The sequence below is a fragment of the Empidonax traillii genome, unplaced genomic scaffold, assembly GCF_003031625.1.
Source record: "Empidonax traillii isolate 1590-97213 ecotype Southwest subspecies unplaced genomic scaffold, ASM303162v1 scaffold390:size799922, whole genome shotgun sequence".
Taxonomy (NCBI): domain Eukaryota; kingdom Metazoa; phylum Chordata; class Aves; order Passeriformes; family Tyrannidae; genus Empidonax; species Empidonax traillii.
The window spans coordinates 209,959-230,032 of NW_020955583.1; the positions used below are offsets into that span (position 1 = coordinate 209,959).

Consider the following 20,074-nt stretch of genomic DNA (forward strand, 5'->3'; position numbering starts at 1 on the left):
CGTTCAATCTAAATGACACTGTTTGGTTTTAATTTTTGCTTATTCTACAGGAAGTGATTTTGTTTTGAAATTATGTCCAAAATTCCCATGTTTAATCAAATATACACTAATGTTCAAACAGTTAAAAAAGAATGATGTGACTCACTATCAATAAAATAATAATTTCCCTGTATTCACTCTATTGTTTATCATGACATTACTGTTTGCTTTGCATGAATGGTTTCTGCAATATTGACTCAATTTATGTCAATCTGCATTTTTACACATCCTTGAACAGCTTGCACTTTTTTTTTCTGAACGCTAGAAGTGCTGTCAGTCTTTATTTACTTTCCACTGAAAGCACCGACTCTCTATAATAAAATTCAGAAATGATAGAACAGAAACTTATTTAAAATGCTCCTGTGGACATAACCAAATAATATATATTTGAAGTTCTGAGTATCTGTCATTTTGAATATGTATGTATTTCTTTCCCAGGCAACAAAAACTGAGGACCTGCTTCTAAGTGTGCAGGGCCATTGCAAGCAATACTGACCTGCTAATTAAAATTTTTTATCATAAGAAGCTAAGCACTTAGTCCTTCCATTTCAAAATCTAGTGAGATTTTGAACAGTCATTCACAGTTTAGAGGATAAGAGCAAAAACCATACCAATGTCTCCAGTTATCCTTCAACGGGTGTCCAACAACAAAGAGTGGTGGTAGATCTTGAGACTGGTGGCAACTTTACCTTGATGAGAGATCAAGGAGGGATGAAAATCCCTTCCTTTCCTCAAGACCAGCATTACTCCTGATGTTTTGGCACATGCCCCAAAATAATCTCTTCATATTGGGAACTGCAGATGATTCCTCTTGTAGAAAAATCAAAACAAGGGAAGTACTGGAAACAGAAAGATATTCCTGCCTGCAGACAGTTCAAGGCAACTGGTTTTTTCATTTCTGAGACAGGAAAATCTGAAATTGAACACTATTAAGTTGCTTTCCAAATCTGAACATTCCCGAAGATTCATTACTTCAGTCCATCTTCAGTACAGAACAGTGTGGCATCCAGCACAGCACAAATTATTTAGTCTCTAATGTCACCTGTTCATGAGTTTTATTTTTTAAGTAAAAATTACCCCAAATAAAGGAATGTGTGCTCTGATTTACACAGTCAGGGAAAGAATATCTATTACAGGAAGTTTTCATTAAAAAAATTTAGTGCAGATCTTTTTGAATAGAAAAAAAGAGGTACGTGATCCTAAGTAAGTCTGGAAAGCTATCTAGTCATACTGAATAAAACTTACATCCAAAACATTATGACAGGAGCTATATTTTTTTTTTTTCTGGAAAAAGGATTTCTGGCTAACTCATACATCAAAGTGAAGAGTCAGTAACAGGGATAAGGTTACCATGACTGTTTTCATATTTTAAAATGCCCATCCTGTCTGTTCCGGATACACCATAGAGATTACTCCTCTATGTCTGTGAAATGCTGTGAAGGTGAATATATTTTCAGTATATTTATTAGAGAACACTTTACCCTGTCTGCATATAAATAATACCCACTCTTACCAATGACAAATTAAATGTCAAAGATGCTTTTCTACATTATCAGATACATTGATTTGTACTCTCCTATATTTATAACAAACTTCAAGCACATCTTTAGCAATGAAATAAGTTGTTACTGCCTTCCAGCATCTTTCTGAGAAAACCAGGTTTAGCAGGTAGCAATACTACTTATTTTAAGATAAACTTCTATTTTGTATTTCTCAGATTACTCCAGCTAACTTCCTCAGGCCCCTTTTCAACAAAAGAGCTTCAAGACATGCCAAGTATGGAGGAAGCACACCAAGCCTGAGGCAGCTCCTTCCCTACCCTATCCTTTCAAGCTACAGTCATTCCTTCAAAAGGCTGTTGTGTTATTGATGAAGAATAAACAGCAGGAAATGTCACATTTTGTTCTAATAAATACATAAACCACTACCAACTAAAAAATAACTGTCAGTTAATAAACAATTGGCAGAAATAAATCAAGCCGAAATATGACAAACTATTACACTCATTTAAATTCATAAAGTTTGCATGTTAGATATTGAATATTTTTTTCTTATGTAGTATAGGCTTTCCTCCCTAAAACAAGATTTGACTTGAAGTATATCTTCTAGTGGAAAAATAGGAGGGCACGAACTACCTTTTCAAGTGAGAAGAAAGCATCTCTTCTCTTTCTGTTCACTTAATAAATACTGAGCAGGATCTCTAGCCAGGGTATTAGTCTCCACCTGAATAGTCTCTTCTAACAGTATTGGAAGTTACAGTGCCAACTTCCAGAAAAATGCAACACCTGCCAGGGGATCATTAAACTTTCCTATTGCTATCTTCAATCAGAAAACATTACTTGGAATAAGATCTGGAGTCTGGGCATTTCATGTACCCACTGAGAGCGTTAACTATTTAGAAAACAATGTTTTAGGAGAATAAAATGTGATCCTAAGAAAACTTGTTTCTAAAGAAAGGTTTGGCAGGACACACTCGTTCAATCTGACTTAATTCACTCATGGTTCTGACATAAAGTTCCCCTCCAGACCCTTCATCATTTTGATGGTTTTATTTTAGTTTACCTGAAACTGACTCTCCTCCATGTTCTCCTTTCATGTTCTTATCTCAGAAACCACTTGGAACAAGAATCTTATCAGCTTCTGATTACAGTACTCAAGATATATCAAGGATTCATCTCAATATATGAAATAATTTTTTTTACAGATTATTCGCTGGAAAAACTTCTCCAGGAACTTGGTATAGTCCCTGTCACTGAAAGTTTCCAAGACATGATTGGATTTCTGTATTATCTCATCCAGGCTGTCTTTCCCATGACAGGTTGTACTGAATGATCTTTAGGCTTACCTTGCAACCTCTGATGTCTTGTGGTCCTATGTTCCTATGATTCCAAATTCAGAGGTGCCGTCTCTGGACTGGAGGATGTGATCTGACCCAGGCTCTACCAGATTTTCTGTTAGACCTGATACTATATTTCTTTACGGTTAATTATTCCAAGTTAGTTCTTAACAGAGCTCCCATTCTCAGAACAGGCTATAATGGTATCAGATAGATTAGAGTATGCAGATTTCTTAATATTCTGGATTATTGTTTTAAACCCTAAACTAATAGATATATAGGTAACATCATTTCTTTAATATTATTTTGAGTATTTCTTATAAATCCCTGACTTGAAAGAAGTTAATTTTGAGTTACCTTGAGAATGATGAATACATAATCTTAATGATTAGCCACACACATTTTTTTTTTGAAGACTCTGAGGTGTATAAATTATGGAGTAGATTACTAACTTTTGCAACCTAACTCTGAAGCAATTTTTTTTCCAATAGATATTCCATTATATAGGAACTATAGTATACTATTTCTTTGTTTATATCTTTTTATAGCACTTATATGAAGTATAAAGTACTCCATCATCATACTGTGCATTTATTTAAAAAAAAAGAAAAAAAAAACATGCTTCAATAAAAAACCTCTGTATGTGGACTACTACTGTAGAAAATCTATCCAGAAAATAATACTAAAATAAATACATGAACTAAGAAAATAATTGCACAGTAGATCTGACTTCTAAAACCTAGGAATTGTTTCACATGAGATTTTATGTTATAAACCACTGTATATTCAAAAACTGTGAAGAAAAAAAAAAGGCAGAATATTTCATTACAGTTCAGTTGCTTGCCTTAATTTTGAAAAGAATAGGCAAGGCCTCTTCACTGTGTGCAGTCACTCAACAAAAAATCATTGGAATTATTCTGAACTTGCATACCTTTAAGATAAGTAAAATTCATATCAAAATATCTAAATACTGTGGACTGTAGGAAACTGTTAAAAGAATAAATCTGCAGAAATAATTTATCAATCTCTTGGTAACAGAAAGTCATCTGGCTTCAATAAATACTTCACCGAGAAAATAATGTCAATTTTCAAACTAATTCAAGCTTTTAAAAATAATTTTTTAGTTTATTTATTAATTTTAAGGCTAACTTTTCTAAGATGCTTTTTTTGTACTAGTCATCTGTGTCATATAATGCGTGTCAGTCTCAAACTTCTGAGACCAACCAATAGTTCAAATAATGTTACATTCACTTAATGAAGATAATCTCAGCAAATGAGACAATACATTCTGCAGTGACATACAATGCACTTCTAAAGCTTTGTTTGTGGCAAGTGTCATGTTTCCTATGATACAGTCCAATTGTTTTTCTTCAGCAGATTCGTATCAAGTACTGTGGGGTGTTTAAGGGACCCAGAGACAGAAGTATTCTCCACATCCATTCTATCTTCCTCTAGCCTTGTTTGATCATTATTTCACAGCCTCGTCTGATATGTGATACCATTCCACCACCATTTTATCTGCTCATCTGCTGATTGCTTTCCTGACACTTTGCCCTCCAGTAATACCAGCCCTGATTGTTATCCCATCTTTTGCTAAAATAGAAAAAGAGTTTCAGTTTTGTCTCTCAGGTGTGTATGTTGAATGTCGATTGCATATCAACTGTTCAAGTATCTACCCACTAGCAGTTCCAAACTTTGGCTATGACAGACGAGCAGGTTTTAAAAGGAAAAGACATAAAGAAGATTATTTGAGCATAGTCCGCCATCAGGCATGCGAATTATAGACCAAATAATATCTATATATTCTTCATAGAGTTCTTTTCATACGGATCCTCTATCAAGTGGTTTGACAGACAACCAAGACACAAATAAATAGAGAAATAAATGTGAACGTTGCATATATTCTAAATGAGGGAAAAAAATTCTCTCTTAATTGCAGTGGTGTTCTAGCAGCAATTTAAATCAGTTATGTCACCTACCTAGTGACCAAAGTAGAGAATGAAAATACTCAGAAGATGGCAGAGATGAAGTTTTCCTCTGATAGTGTGAATAAAATCTGGCCACATAAACCAGAAGTTCCTCACATGTGGAACTGATTTGACCCACTGGCTGTGGCAGGGTAGATATGAACATTGTGCAGGCACTGCTGGCTACATTTTTGACACTCTGTTTAACTCATACTGGTGTGCTGAGATCACTGTCAAAATGTGCAGCTGAATGAATTTCCCTTATCTATTGACACCTGTGGAGCTGTACACATATGGAGCTGGTTGGATTTCTTGTTGCAGTGCTCGAAAAGTACTTGAAAGGAAAGATACATGATACCCATCCAGCACCACTCAACCCAGTTATGAAGCTAGTATGAACAGAATAATCATGATGTGGATTTTAATTTCAATTAAAAACAATCAAACAAAACATAGCCAAAACAACAAACTGCCTCTCTCCTTCATAAACATGAAATGGTAGCATTGCCAACTCTCACAAGCTGCCCATAGATTTGGGTTTTCTTTATGATTTCAGACAGGAATTGACATTTTAGTGTGCAATGTCATGAAGATCCAGAAAAGTGTACTGAGAGCATCTTTCTGAAATGATAAGGACAAGATGGAGCTTAACAAGTCATGCTTATGCTTTCAGGATATCATGAGGGATATAAGGACTATTATAACATTGCAGAAATTAATGCAACGATTCTTGTAGCATTCTGGAACGTTTGCATGATAATCTAATAACTGTCCAAATCGAAAACTTTAATATTTTTGAATTCTTTCATTCTCAGAACAAAAAAATGCCAGAATCCTTTTGTTTCCAAATTAAAAAAGAAAATATCTCTTACCTTTATGTGAAATATCTGGATATTACTACATTAAATACTATCTAAAGCACTGCTTTTGATGCACTGTGTAATCAGAGATCTTTTATTTTTATTATTTTGAAATATATTGTTTCACAATAATCAATCGGGAAGGTAACTACATGTAATAAATAGAACAAAGTAAGAGGTTTCCCAGGAGATTTTTACAGAATGTATTGCTTCTATTAAGCCTATTTTCACTGAGATATTACTTAGAATCTCTGTATTTTAACTTATCCAAAATTAACATATTTATTTCAGGTCATAGGATTAATTAGGAACACTAAGAAATACTTATTTCCTTTTACAGTTCTGTTCAGGTCCTCATGACTCACTCTTCCAAGTGGGATTCCTATGATATGCCTCAGAAACTTTGTTCAAACAGAGATTTCTAGCAGACAAAAAGAACAGGGATATCTGACACCTTGAATGGTATTTCTTAAAGCAAATAAGTACAAGACACTTAAAGTTAACCTGAGTAGAATATCTTCCTCATAACGCCCTCTTTCCCCCCCAGATGAGGAAAGAATAAGGAATAAAAGAAAGAAATACTTTAGAAATAAGAAATTAGGAATATTTTAAAGTAATCAATTTTATGGACAGTTATTTTCCCTTAGAAAAAATACAGAAAAAATCAGTGCTTATCTACTGGCAGCTCTACTTTTGCACGAAAATGAACTTTTAGAAACAGAAACAGAAGGGAATATTATAAATGAAATTAAATGTTGAAGTTTTTATTCCACTCAGGAGAAAAAATGAAACAGAAATATATCTACAAAGACTATTGAAAAGATGACTCCAGATAAGAAATAAAATCTTTTCTGTCAAGGTCAAGGAAGTATGTTTTTATCCTCTATTAAATTTATTTTACATAATGCATGGAAAGATAAACAGAAGTGAGTAGAAGACAGTGTTTTGTCTGAAACACACTTGAGAACTACTGCAAAAGTATTTTACAACTGTCTTCCCACATTTTATTTCTGAAGTGGTTCATAACTGTTTTCATATTATTGGTACTGTTTTGTAGTTATCTCTAATGCATCATTACCTTCATGTGAAATTGTCTTGAAAGCATACATTTCATATTATTACAGCATGTTAGTAATAAATTTGGTTTATATACTTCAGATATACTTCTGTCTGTGTCATCAGTGCCTTTTTTTGCACTCACAACATCATCTCTTTCATTCTGGACTCCTTTTTGGACACCACAGCTAGGAGTAAGTATTTAGAATTTTAAATTCAATTACCTCACGTCATCATTTGGAGATGTATTAAAACATGTTATGGGAAATCTCACAGAGAAGAAAAAAAAATCTAAACACAGGATTTTGAAGGTCGCATAACAGGTTTTTTTCCTTAGTTAAAATGTTTTCTCTGCTTGCTTGGCAATAATGAAGACAATTAGCATTGAAGAGCTGCATTATATTCTATAAAATGAGAACTGCTGTATTTTTTTCTCCAAATAGTTATATGTTGGAGATAGAGTGGCAGTAAAGCACCTTTATAAAGTATTTTTTCAACTTACTGTAAGTATGAAAAGAGGTATGAACATTGTTCATGAATAAGTCTGTGACATTATGGAAAGTTTTAGCACACCCGTTACATTGTGCAAAAATATATTATTTGGTATTCTTCCCAGGACTGTGTCCCCATCACCTTAAATGTCACCAGGGAAAAAAACCTTCCCCAGGACTTCACACTATCTCCTACTCTCCTACTCGCTCATCTCTCACAGTAGACAAATTTGCTGTGGCCAAGAGGTCTTCCAGCTGTGATTCCTGATGCAAATACAGCTGAGAGAGATAAATCAAGTGGTGCGAAGGCACCTTAAGGGAGGGATTAAATGCATGAGTTTACAACTAGAATAAGAGATTTCAGAGGCCTGGTGGTGTGGCAACAGGTCTGTCTGATTCCAAAGGCATTTTTTGCAGAAGGACAAGTGACATTCTTAAAGCAACTTTAACTATAAAAGCCAGACCACCCTTTAGAGCAAATTAATATTTTTTTCTGAGGTATTTTTTGACCTTTTCTTGTTCACTGCTTTCTAAAATTGTAATTGAATGATGGACTTAACCTCTACTCACAAGTGTATAGCTTTTCCTCCTGGTATTTTGTGTTGTAGAAATCTCATAAAATGCACATCTTATAAATCTTATATTTTCTGCTATTTCTTATAATGTTTATAGAGTTGAAAAAAACTTCACTGATACAAAAAATTACAAAAGCAGAGTAAGCACTATTTAAAGGTATTTAATCTATATTTCATGAATAATTTATATGCATTTTTATAAACAAAAGAGGCACAGTCCATATTAAATAAACAGTTTTTTAAAGTTCAGAATATAAGTAAAAATTTATATTAAATTATACTTGTCAACCAACCTTGGTGAGTTATATAATTATGGTCTTACTAAATATGCAGTTTCTATATTACCAATACACAGACCTCGGTCTGTTTCCACAGTACAGTTTTTTAGATGTAATTTTAATGAGCAGGTTTGCTGAACTTTGAAGCACTATCAACAGCACAGGAAAGGTTGCACACAGATAATGGTAAGAATTCCATTAGTACCAGTTGCCTTCCTCCTCTATCATCCCTTCCCCTTGCTCCCATCTAACACCCAAACAAGTTTTGTGCCTGCAAAAGGAAAAGCAATTATACAGGATGATTATATGGTATATGGGGAATTCAGAATACACTTATAGTTAATATCAAAATGGTTGAGACAAAAGCAACAAGTATGACAATCCATACTGCAATTCTTCCCACCACCAACTGTATGTTTCAAGCTCAGATATCCTCCTGCAGGCTTCAATAGTTGAAATAAAGCAAGTACTACAATTTTTGAAAATACACATTAACTTTATGTATTGTAAATATATACACTGTCTTCCCCTTCTGAACTTGCAGTTTATTTAATGGCAGACCACTGGCTTTGCTTATCGAACTGCAGAGGTGAGTGTGTTCTTCTGTTTAGAAAATTACAGAGTGGGTTTCAGTTACTTCAGCTTGGTCTTTCATGACCTAAAATGTGTGAATTTCTTCCACTTATTTTAAAGTATACTTGTTGAACAATGTATCTTTTCTGACCCTTCATTAAATTATCTGTAGTTTTTTAAAAACACAGAGGCGAAATGGGTTTCATTCTTGCAATACGTGGTTTTAAGGCATCCTTATAAACATTCAACATAAACTTGTCTGACAGTTTCAAACTTTATTATGTGATAATAAACTGAGAACAGCACCAGAATTGAGGTTTAATCCCAGCTGGTAACTAAGCACCTCACAGCCATTCACCTTTCCTGATGGGACGGGTGAGAAAAATCAGAAAAACCAGAAAATTCATGTGCTGAGTTAAAAACAGATAAATAGGTAAACCAAAAGCTACATACATAAGCAAAGCAAAACAAAGAATTCACTTCCCACGGGCAGGCAGGTGTTCAACTATCCCCAGGAAAGCAGGACTCCATCACACACAACAGTGATTTGGAAAGACAAATGCCATCACTCCAAATGTTCTCCTCTTCCTTTCTCTTCCCTGGGATTTATATGTGAAGCATGATGTTACATGGTATGTTTGGTCAGTTTAGGTCAGCTGTCCTGGCTGCGTCCCCTCCCAATAGCTTGTGCACCCTCAGCCTCCTTACTTTCATGGCAGCATGAGGAGCAGAAGGAAATTAACTGTACCCCAGGCAAAACCAGCACATTCAGAAACATGGGTATTAGCAAAAAACGGATTCCATTTTGAGAATGTACAGAGTCTAAAGTCATGTGTCACAGTCTTGTCTGGGATCAGGAGACAGACCAGAAACGGGGGTTCTTGCCTCACCTGCAGATGGTATAATGGCAAGTGCTGACAGGTAAAGTTCACTGATGTGAGGAGCCTCAAGTAAGAGACACACACACAGAAGATGTGAACACCTGCACAGCCAAAAGCTGATCCAATTTAGTAAACAAAATGGAGGGGTTTTTATACCCCCTGAGGTAGAACATACCAGAAAAGGGGCGTAACCAGGGCGGAGCATGCAAATCTACTCACAGTTATAGGGTAACAGCTAATACATAAACATTAGGGGGTGGTAACTTGGGAGGAGAAAATTTGGGACGAACTGATTGGTCTGTACCTCAGGATATGCTGACCAATGGGAAGCTGTATCCAAGCCTGTCAGGCTTATCAGTTCATGAGGGAGAAAGGGAAAATGGGGGAAGGCAACCTACGAATAGGTTTTTATATTTGGCTAAACCACTGCAAACAGAGTTTTAACCACACTGAAGTTCATTGTCCACCTTCCCGAGCTGGTTTTTCCATTCCTCAAAAGTGGTCCTGCTGTTCTCAGCCTCCTTCCACATCCTGAATGCGCTCTCCATATCCTCGTAGATACTCTGGTTTCCAATAGTCATGAGCACAAGTTCTGTTGTTATTGCTGAAAATACCATAGATATTTACTAACCATCAACTGCCTGTAGTGGAAACACTGCCTTCATTCTTCTTTTATCATTTGCTGTCATTTCTATTGTTTTACTCAGCCATGTTCTGAATCTGATTTTCACAAATTTAGCAGAGTGAAACAATGTAAAAGCTTCCTAAAGAGAGTTTTTGTTGAATTCAGAAACAGATGGAAGCAAGCAAACAATAACAATGCCAATACGTCAACAAATTACATGTTGTCTCTTGAGACAATCCCTCTGGGCTCCAATTCATTACCTTTACTTACACTGAATAATCACACAGATTTAACTTCATGAGAGGCTACATACAAAGTACAGTATTAAATACCACTAATGAATGTAGAATCAGGCTCACTGACAGAAACAGGAGTCCAATCATTGCTCTGTGCAAGGTTTGCTGAAACAAGCCAAATACTGGTATTCTAAATGTACAATCTCTGTTCATACACTTGAACTTTACTGGTAACCAGTTTTTAAATATTACTTGCATACCGACTATTCAGCTCATGTACTTTGTGAATTATGTATGTTGCTTAAATCCACTTGAAACTGTAAAGCCTTTGTGACATGATGATGGGAAACAAAATGTCTCTAATAGATTTTACACATCTGTCTTTTATTCACAAAACATAGGTTTCATTATACATGTGAAGTCTCCAAGATTAGATGACTCAATTAGGAGATCCTTGGTTTTGATTCATTGTATCAACAATAATCAATAATAATATCATCAGTTTGCAACATTTTGTAATAGAATGGTTATTAAAGTATTATAAAATATATTGAGGTTTTTTACAAATGAAAAGTTCTTAGGAAAGCTGCTGTGTCCAAACTAAGATGGTTCTTCCAAGAATATAGAAACATCACCCAAGCATGAAGAGAAGGAATAACGAGAGGCAAATCTTAACTGTAGTTGAATTTGGCAGTGGAAGTAATTGACAAGAAAAGCCTCTATTATCATGTTGCCAAGCCAAAGATAGACTGTAAAAATATGTTCCTAAAGGAAGACAACTTTATGACAAAGGCCACAGAAATAGAACAGGTTCTTTCTAGGTTCTTCATCTCTGTCTTTACTGATAAACTCCTCCTCGGGCTCCCAGGGCTCAGCCTTAAGGCAGTGTGGCACAGGGGACACATAACCCATAGGAGAAGAATGAAATAGGGACCGCACAAACAAACTGAACACCTACAAGCCCTTGAGACCCACTGGTTTGTACCCAAGGTGGTTAGAAGTGCTGGGTGATACCATTGTGAAGTGTTGCTCAAAATGAAAGTTTTCTTAGGATTGAGAAGAAAAATTTCTACAAGAGTTTCTACAAGAAAATCAAGAAGAATCTAGGCGACTATGGGTAGTTGTCCTGACCTTAGTCCTGGGAAAAGTAATACATCAAATTTTCTTGGAAACCATGTACAATGATAAGAAGGACTAGAAGTTGATTGAGAAAAGTCAGTGTGGTCCCCTACCCCAGCCACAAAAAAATAAGTCAAGGTCCCACATTTAAGACCCTCTCTGTCCTACCCCAAAGAAACCACATTTTTTTTTCTCTAAGTATTACTCTCTCTGTATAAATATTTTTTTTCTTTCTTCTAAAAACTAGGATGTGTTAAATTTATAAGCTGATGCTGCTATGTGTAAAGTCTATAGTTATTGGACATAGTCCAGTTTACACCAGTGTAACTAAAAGACTTGGGGTTTTTATGGTGATAGATTTTTGTTTACAGTTCAAAAGGGAAAATATAATTTGATTTGCAGAGTTTGAAGTGATTTATGTAGCAGTTTCTGGCTGCTGTAATCAAAATTGAAGAACTTATATTATGATCTGTACACAGTGATCTAAGATCCCATTTATAAGCCTAATATAACATATAATAGAATACTGAACCATCAATCAAGAAATTGAGACACTGATGACTAAATTATACAAAATGTGAAAGATTCATGACTCAACTGCTGAAGTGGAATTTTTAGGGTACTGTAAATATCAGAGAATTCAGCCTACACTGATGCAAGTTCATAAATTCAGTTTACAAACCTAGAGTCATGTGGAAAAGAGAAATGTTATATACCATGAGTAAGACATTTCTTTCCTCAGAAACATGATTTTCCTATTTCATATTTTAACCAAGAATGCATTTCATGACACAAATACTGAACTGAACAGCACAAGATTGAAAAAATCTATTTTAATAGAAGATATTTTTCTATTTGCACTAGGAATTAAAAATTAGTTGTCTCAAAGTTACATACACTGAACATCAGCTTTACCTTCTGGTAAGTTATGGGCAAATCAAATACCAAACCATACCTGACACACATTTCTTATAAATTGTAATTCAAAGGAATTCTGACAGCCTAAATAGTCTTTAATAGTCTAACTACTCTTTAATTAATTTATAGCCTTACTAATAGCTATTTTTTTTCCTGGACTGAAAAATAGTTCTTTATGTAGCAGCAAAATGTAGTACTTCCGGGTTTAATAATATGACTTCAGGGTCACTGATTTTTCATTTTTTCTACCTTTTTCTTCCTCTGAAAGTTTACTCTGTGAGGCAAGTGCTATTGATTCCTATGTGTTGGCAGAGGGAGGCTTGGCATTGAAGCAGAACTTCTACATGATTCTGTAAGATAAAGAACAATGAAAGGTTACTGACAGTGGCAAGTATAGCTGAACCACAGAAAAGTTGTATGAAATCTTTGCTGGAAGTTCTGTCATGAGGCTAAATGGGGGGCTGATACTGACATTCTATGGGTCATCATATTGAATTGTCTACAAATGTAGCTTGACTTCTGTCATGTAGAAAACTATGAGAATGGATATCAACCTTCTTCACCCCCATCTGATCATGAGAAATCACTCTGTAGTAGGAAAATGTTAATTAAGTCAGTCTCAGATTTTTTTGTTTAATTCTTTCTTTAGTATTTCAACAACACATTCTCAAATTCCAAAACATAAGAAAAATGTTAAATGGGAAGCATAAGACAATTTTCCCTCTAACATTTTTTACTAAGAAAATTAACATTAGAAATCTGTCAGGGTTTTAACTTTGTTTTCTCTGCATTAAGGGTATACTTACTGGTATATTCTTAAGTGGAAATGCAATGTTACATGTCATACTGGTGTAAAGAATCACAGTGTTGGAATAATGGAATAAATCCTTACTCTTTTACTGCTGATACCTTAAATTACTTTTTATTTGGCAGTTCTCCAACAGCAGAGAGTTCTTAGATGATCTGTTATGCCATGCCCTCTTATTATAAAAATCGAATAAGAAACTGCAACCCCAAGGGTAAATGAAAGCAATTTCTAATAAGATATCATATTTATTTAATAAAGTCATAGTTATAACCCTATCTAGCATAGTATTAATATTTTACTATGTCTAATAGAACATGAAATGTTCTGCAGTATTATTAAGAATTTCTTTATAAAATTCATGTATAAAAATGTTTTTCATTTTCAAATTACTTATGTATGATGCTTGAATAGACTAAGTTGTGTCACCAGGAATAAACATGAGACATGATTTTAACGACAAAATGTTAATATCATTACAAAAATTAATTGGGTAATGCAACTTGTTTACTTCAGTCACTGCTGGCAAATATTTACTTTTACAGAAACAACATGAATACTAACATATTACTTTTGATGATCTATTTCTAAAATATTTAGTCACTTCTGATGGTATTTCTCTGAGAGTAATAGACCCTGCAGCTGTTTCCTCTTAAGTTAAATACTAAATATTTACATTCCTTGATTCTCTCAAACTTATATTTTCACACACATAATAAATTAGTTTCAAGACATAGACAGAATAGCAAATATAAAACTTGTTGAATCAAGGATACCTGTCAGCCTTTGATAGGGGCACCCAGGTGGTCTTGTGATTACAAAGCAGAACTCAGAAGATACTTCAGACTGACTGCTCTTCCAGAGCTATCATATGCTTATTGTGGTATATTCGTAGAAGACTGCCTTTCCTTCAGCTATGACAAAACCTGACACTGAATGTTACAAAATATAAGCATGATTTTTGTAGTACATTTGGCATACATTAAAACATAATGCAAAGCCATGCCACAATTTCAATTCTATTCAATGAAATAAATAAAATCCAAGCCAATTAATTATTTCACCAGGATATCCAATCATTGTGGAAAATTTCCAGATTACTAATTAAAGGAGAAAGATTTCTTTTTCCCTTGGAGTTTATTGTTACAATCATTATTATGTTTTTTCAACACAATTTTTACACATGCAAAGTGACTCAGTACAGTTGCATTTCTCTCTAAGAAATACAGTAAGATAGTCATGTTCGTCAGGTATGACATGTAACAAGTCTTTTGTTTCCCCTGCTGTGCAGCTCAATAGAAGCAACATTATAATCAACTACATAAACATATAATTATGTTCTATTATCTTCAATTCTGTTGTAGGGACCTTCTTACATCTCTTTATTAACATGAAAAAAATATTCATGTTAAACTACAGTTAACAAAAAAAAATATTGCTTTAAGCATAACCTGTGTTCTGCTTTAAACACAATCTTTATTTTTTAACAGAAAAGCAAATCAGATGTTTCTAAAAATGCTTTTATTTTAGGTTTTAACTTAATTAAATACTTGTGTTTATACAAGGTAAATAAACGTATCCAGATATATTCTAACTTTTTCAGTGGATGCTGAGAAACTGCAAGGGCCTTTTACTGACTAGAGGTCAAAAATAGTCAAAGATAGTGATGATATCCCTGAGATATAAAAAAAAGCCTAAAAGACACAAGAAAATGTAGGGAAAAAAAATCCAGTGTTTTCATAAATCCTATATCCTAAAAATCCTGTAGTTCAATTAACTTTTAACACGCCTTAAATACTTTCCTCTGGAAGGAAAATAAAGTTAGAGGGGTAAAGATGAAGTGTACTGGCAAAAATATGAGTGGTATATGAAAGGCAACAACACTAATCTTGAAAATAAAGTTATAGATTGAAGATTTACCAATCAGATTCTAAACCAGTTCTAGATCATGAATGACTGTGAGTCTATACTTTTCAAATTATTAACTAGTTAAATGCAAACACTGACATTTCATTCTTTGATATAATCTCTTAGAATAATGACTGATATAAAAATTGTTGTACCAAAATGTCATGTCACTTCCTTAAAAAAAAGAAGACATTAAAACTAATGTCTTCCTAAATAAACAAGAACCCTGAATATATTTGAAGGATATACCGTGAAGTTAATTTTGTTAATAATACTTTGGTAAGGCTCAACTATTTATTTATCTAAACTGTGGAAGAAAAATCTCAGATATACAATTACAGAAAAAAAAGACTAGATACCAAGGGTCTAAGAAAAGACCGATTTTTCCAGCCGTACTCAGCTTTCATGTATGAAAAACATTTAAGAGCACTTTTGTAATTATAAGTTCCTCCCTACTGATACGTGGGTCTGCCAAAGGTGCAGCCAGTGAAGTATGCAAAACAAAAGATTCACATAAATCTCACAGAAAGAATGGTAAGTAAAAGAAGTGCTTTAGGATCTCTGTATTTTAAGCATAGCCAGACCCTAAGGAAATCTTTCAGATCATAAGCATTCATATCTTCATATTTCTTTATATTTTTGTTCTGCAACAGAAGAAATAGTATGTTTTTCCCAAAGAGGCAGTCAGAGGGAATATAAGCAATTCTCAAGTGAGAGTCATAATCTGTTCCCTGGACATGTGAACAGTGCTTTTATTTATCTCTCTTCAAACATAATTTTGAACTATCCCACATGGTTTCTAACACATATTTACATAAACAACAGTTAGAGCTGTGAAAACAGCAAAGCTCAAAATAGATTTTACCTGTTCCAACTATCTGACATTTAGGAATCCATTTGAAACTAGCTACCTAAAACGCCCTTTTCCAGCCAGGAAAAGTATTTCTCAGAGATATTTGATGTCCAGGATAAGTAGAAAAATTCTCTATCTGAAGTTGACATTTATTCTCACCTAAAGGAAGATTTAGGCATTTCAATTACTTGTGAGTAAATTTTAGAATAGTTGTCAAAATTTTAGATGAGATAAATGCTAGGCTTTGAATGTGGTGTCAAAGGATTGATGTCTTTTTAAAAAAGACAAACAAACAAACAAAAAAGATCCTGAATTCATCTTCTCTCTGCTTCACAACTGAGTATATCTGTGGAATGTTCATCCTTCACACAGATTTTTGTTTTTTAAATACATTGCAATATACCTAAAGCTCTGCATGTGACTTCAAAACTAGCAAAAGAAACTCATCTGCCACACCTTTGCATTGCAAAATGCTGTCTGTTAAGGTATTAACTCACTTGAAGAGATTGATCCTGGTAAACTTTCCTGGACCTAAAATTAGGAAATTACATTCTAGCATAGTATATTCCTATTAAAAATCAAATATTAAATATCTTCAGTTTTTTTGGAGCCCACAAAATGAAGCTCATATTGAAGTACAAACTAGGAGAAGATGCTATCACACATGACAACTGCTGGCAATGACACAGTGATACATTTCTTTACAAGACTTTTTTAGTCTGTCAGTTTATTTTTGGATGAACGCAAGGCATTGACCAACCAGGTTCAACTCACTAATTACATATTCTTACAGGTCCATAGTACACTTCAGCATGTATAATGTCTCATAAAATCAAATGTCAACAACACTGGAATACACTTTCTGAACAGAAAGTTTAGATTTTTCTTGCTTTTCTGTTTCTTGAATGGGATAACATTTTAGGTATTGTAACACATACTGTACTGTACAATTACATATTGTAGCACAAAAATGTGTTATGTTTTGTTTAACATTTTAACTTAAATATAAGTGACACAAAAAGGCCATGGTATGGTTATGTATGTCTTCATTAGTAATGACATATGTTTAAACATTTTTCTCATGAAACATGTTCTTCATTAACTATATTTTTTGCATAGGAGGACGAACATCTGTTCTTTTCTTCTGCAATATACATAGTTGCATGGCAACTGAGACATTACTGTCCCTCAGTAACTATGCTTGGTAATCTATTTAAAAATGATCTCATGCCAAAAATTGACTGAAACATTAGCCTGCTGTCACATACATTATTTACTGTTGAGAAAGAACGTTATCTTCTTTCTGTTCTATTTTCCTGTTAACTTTACTGCTATGCAACTAAACACACAGTCTAGACAATTCTTCATTTCAATACACCCTTCCTTCTAGGAACAGCCAGACTACCAGTTTAAATCTTAGAATAAAGAAAAAATGTTTATTCTCTCTGTTTTTTCAGAAACAATGCATTAACAGATCCTTACTTATAGTGCCACAGAAAATATTTTTCTACACATACAAAAACACAGAGCACTTTAACTAGTTAAAAGATCGTGATCAGTGCATTAGCTGAATAGCATTTAGTCAAAACAGATTTCTGTTTTCTATTCTCTATGCTCTTTTAGGTTTTGGCGAGCACAACTTAGCCCATCTTAGACAAGAGTTGTAACATGACTTACTCCATTCTGCAGACTGTGAAAATTTACTTGCTCACAGTACTTTTATGCTATAAAGACCTATGTAGGCAGTGACATAGTGCAGAATGAATGAATGAATAATCAAAATATTGAAAAAATGGGACATGAGGTTTTTTCAGGGGAGGAAAATAACAGTAGCATCTCAACAGTAGGATCTCTGAGGTAACCTGTGCAATGCAACTTATTGTCAAAAGGGGTGAATAATAAAGTGACAAGTTTTGTTGTTGGTACTAAGCTACTAAATCAAGATCAAGAGAAGAACTTCAAAAGTTCTAATACTTACAGGTTAAATTAACTGTAAATAAATGTAAAATGCTGTGCATTGGAAAATATTACATATGACTGACAGCTCAGATGAAAATTTGAAACTATAATAGATGCAAAATGTTGGCTCACTACTCAAAAGATATCAACTCTAAGCAATTTAAAGCTAGAATTGTTGAGAAAGAAAAAGGAGAAAAGGAGATTTGTGACACACTATGAATCCCTGGTTCAGTAGTATCCTGATTACAGTGTGCAGTTATGGGTACTGATCCCCTCCATCTGAAAAAGGATTCAAAGGAATTTCTGAAGATGTACAGAGAAAGGATTACAAGAGGGACTTGAAATGGTTTCTGTGCACTGAACAGTGGAAATGGAGGAACAGATGACTAAAGGAGATATGAAAGAGATCTTCATGGTCATGAGGGACAGTGAAAAAAGTAGAAATCCATTTTTCACTGTCTCTTACAGAAAAAGAATTAGGTGATACCAGATAAAACTAATGGATGGCAGTTGCAAACAAAAGTCTTCAGATGATGGATAAGTAATCTGGAAAACAGCCAAAGGGGACTGAAGGCAACAAATGCTTGTAAGGATGGAAAAAGTAATTTGATTTTTCCTCCAAGGATTTGTTCATTGAGGGCTACTAAACACAAGGATGCATACTCTGATATGTATCATGCATCCTTACTCTGTTCTTATATTCTTGCTTTGACACCTGTGTTTTACACACTTAATGTCATGAACAAAACAGACTCAACATGGGGAAAATTATTTTAATTTATTGCAAATTAAAAGTAGAGCCAGACAGTAAGAAGCAAAGACAAAGCTAAAACTCCTTTCTGTCCTTTTCTTCCCAGACTGAAAACTACATAAGACTCGATAATATTAAAATAGCATTACTAATATTTGCCAATTTGAGGACGGAGGGCCTTAAATCTCTTCTTTTGCATTGTGGCTTTTGCAGAATAGCAGGGATAAAAGCAGAAACACTTTCTAATCTTTAGTTAGGAGAAGTAAATAAATGCCTGTATGAAAAGACAACCCACTGATATTAATTACTTGGCATTTAAAGAAAGCTTGACATATTCTACAGTAGAAATACAAAGCTGAAAGGCTCATAGCAATTCTCAGCTGCTTGCAGTAGTATTCCCCAATTGCATTCTCACTAATACTACAGGAATAGAATGAAGCTGACACGCTATACTGTTTTCTCCTTTGTAACCATAGCCATGAACCTTACCAGTGCAGAGCACTATATCCATAGTTAGTCCTGTACTTTTTGCAAAATCAATTTAGATATGAAGAGCATGTTTCCATGCTGAAGAACTCTCTACCTGTCTTTTAAGTGAACTTGGATTAATCTCATCAGTTGCTCAGTCTGGATTTGGTTGAACACTGACACATTTGTTCATCAGCTGGATGAGTAATCCTTTGACTGGGTTTTGACCTGAAATCTGAGGCAAATCTGTTTGTTTACTTATCTGAAGCTGATTAATGTCATTATTGATTGCTGCAGTTTGTTTACCGCGGCTACAATGTCACAGGTTAATTTTACTTGCTGTGGTCTTAACACTATATCTCCTAAATTATTGACTTTTGTGCATGCTACTCCTTCATTTTGTTTACTCACAGTAATAAATCTTCAACTTTGTTTAAAAAGAAGCACTACAGCTCTACTTAAGTGACTTAAATGTCACACCAAGGGAAAAAGCCTGCAACTGCATCAAATCTTTACCCCAAAGTAACATTACTTTCTAGTATCCTTAGTACCGTGTTCCCTTCAAAAGTTGTAGTTTGCTTTATGACAAACAGTTAACTTTCATGATAATTACATGACTGTTGTAATAGAAAAGCCTTGTCAAGTTCTCCACAGTTCTCAAAAAAACCCTCTAGCCTGATCAACAACTTCTGTTTTATTTGAGTATTACTTGATATTCACAAGGACCCCATGGTAAGAAACTTTCTGCTCGATAAGTGTCCTATCATAAAGCTTGTTACACTCAAAACCCATATTATGGGGACAGGCAAACATACCTTTTGGAGCTGATATCACTGAGATAAGACAATCCTGCACTAAACAAAGCTGGATTCTGCA

The 20,074-nt window shown here is 34.3% G+C and overlaps 1 long non-coding RNA gene across 1 annotated transcript; it reads left to right on the plus strand.

The window, feature by feature from the left end:
* Positions 1 to 1,446: 1,446 nt before the first annotated feature.
* Positions 1,447 to 18,647, plus strand: LOC114062249. The gene is made up of 6 exons (XR_003572326.1): positions 1,447 to 1,480; positions 2,104 to 2,182; positions 6,861 to 6,952; positions 8,662 to 8,691; positions 11,416 to 11,417; positions 18,448 to 18,647. It is a non-coding gene; the product is annotated as an uncharacterized LOC114062249 (long non-coding RNA).
* The last annotated feature ends 1,427 nt before the right edge of the window (positions 18,648 to 20,074 follow it).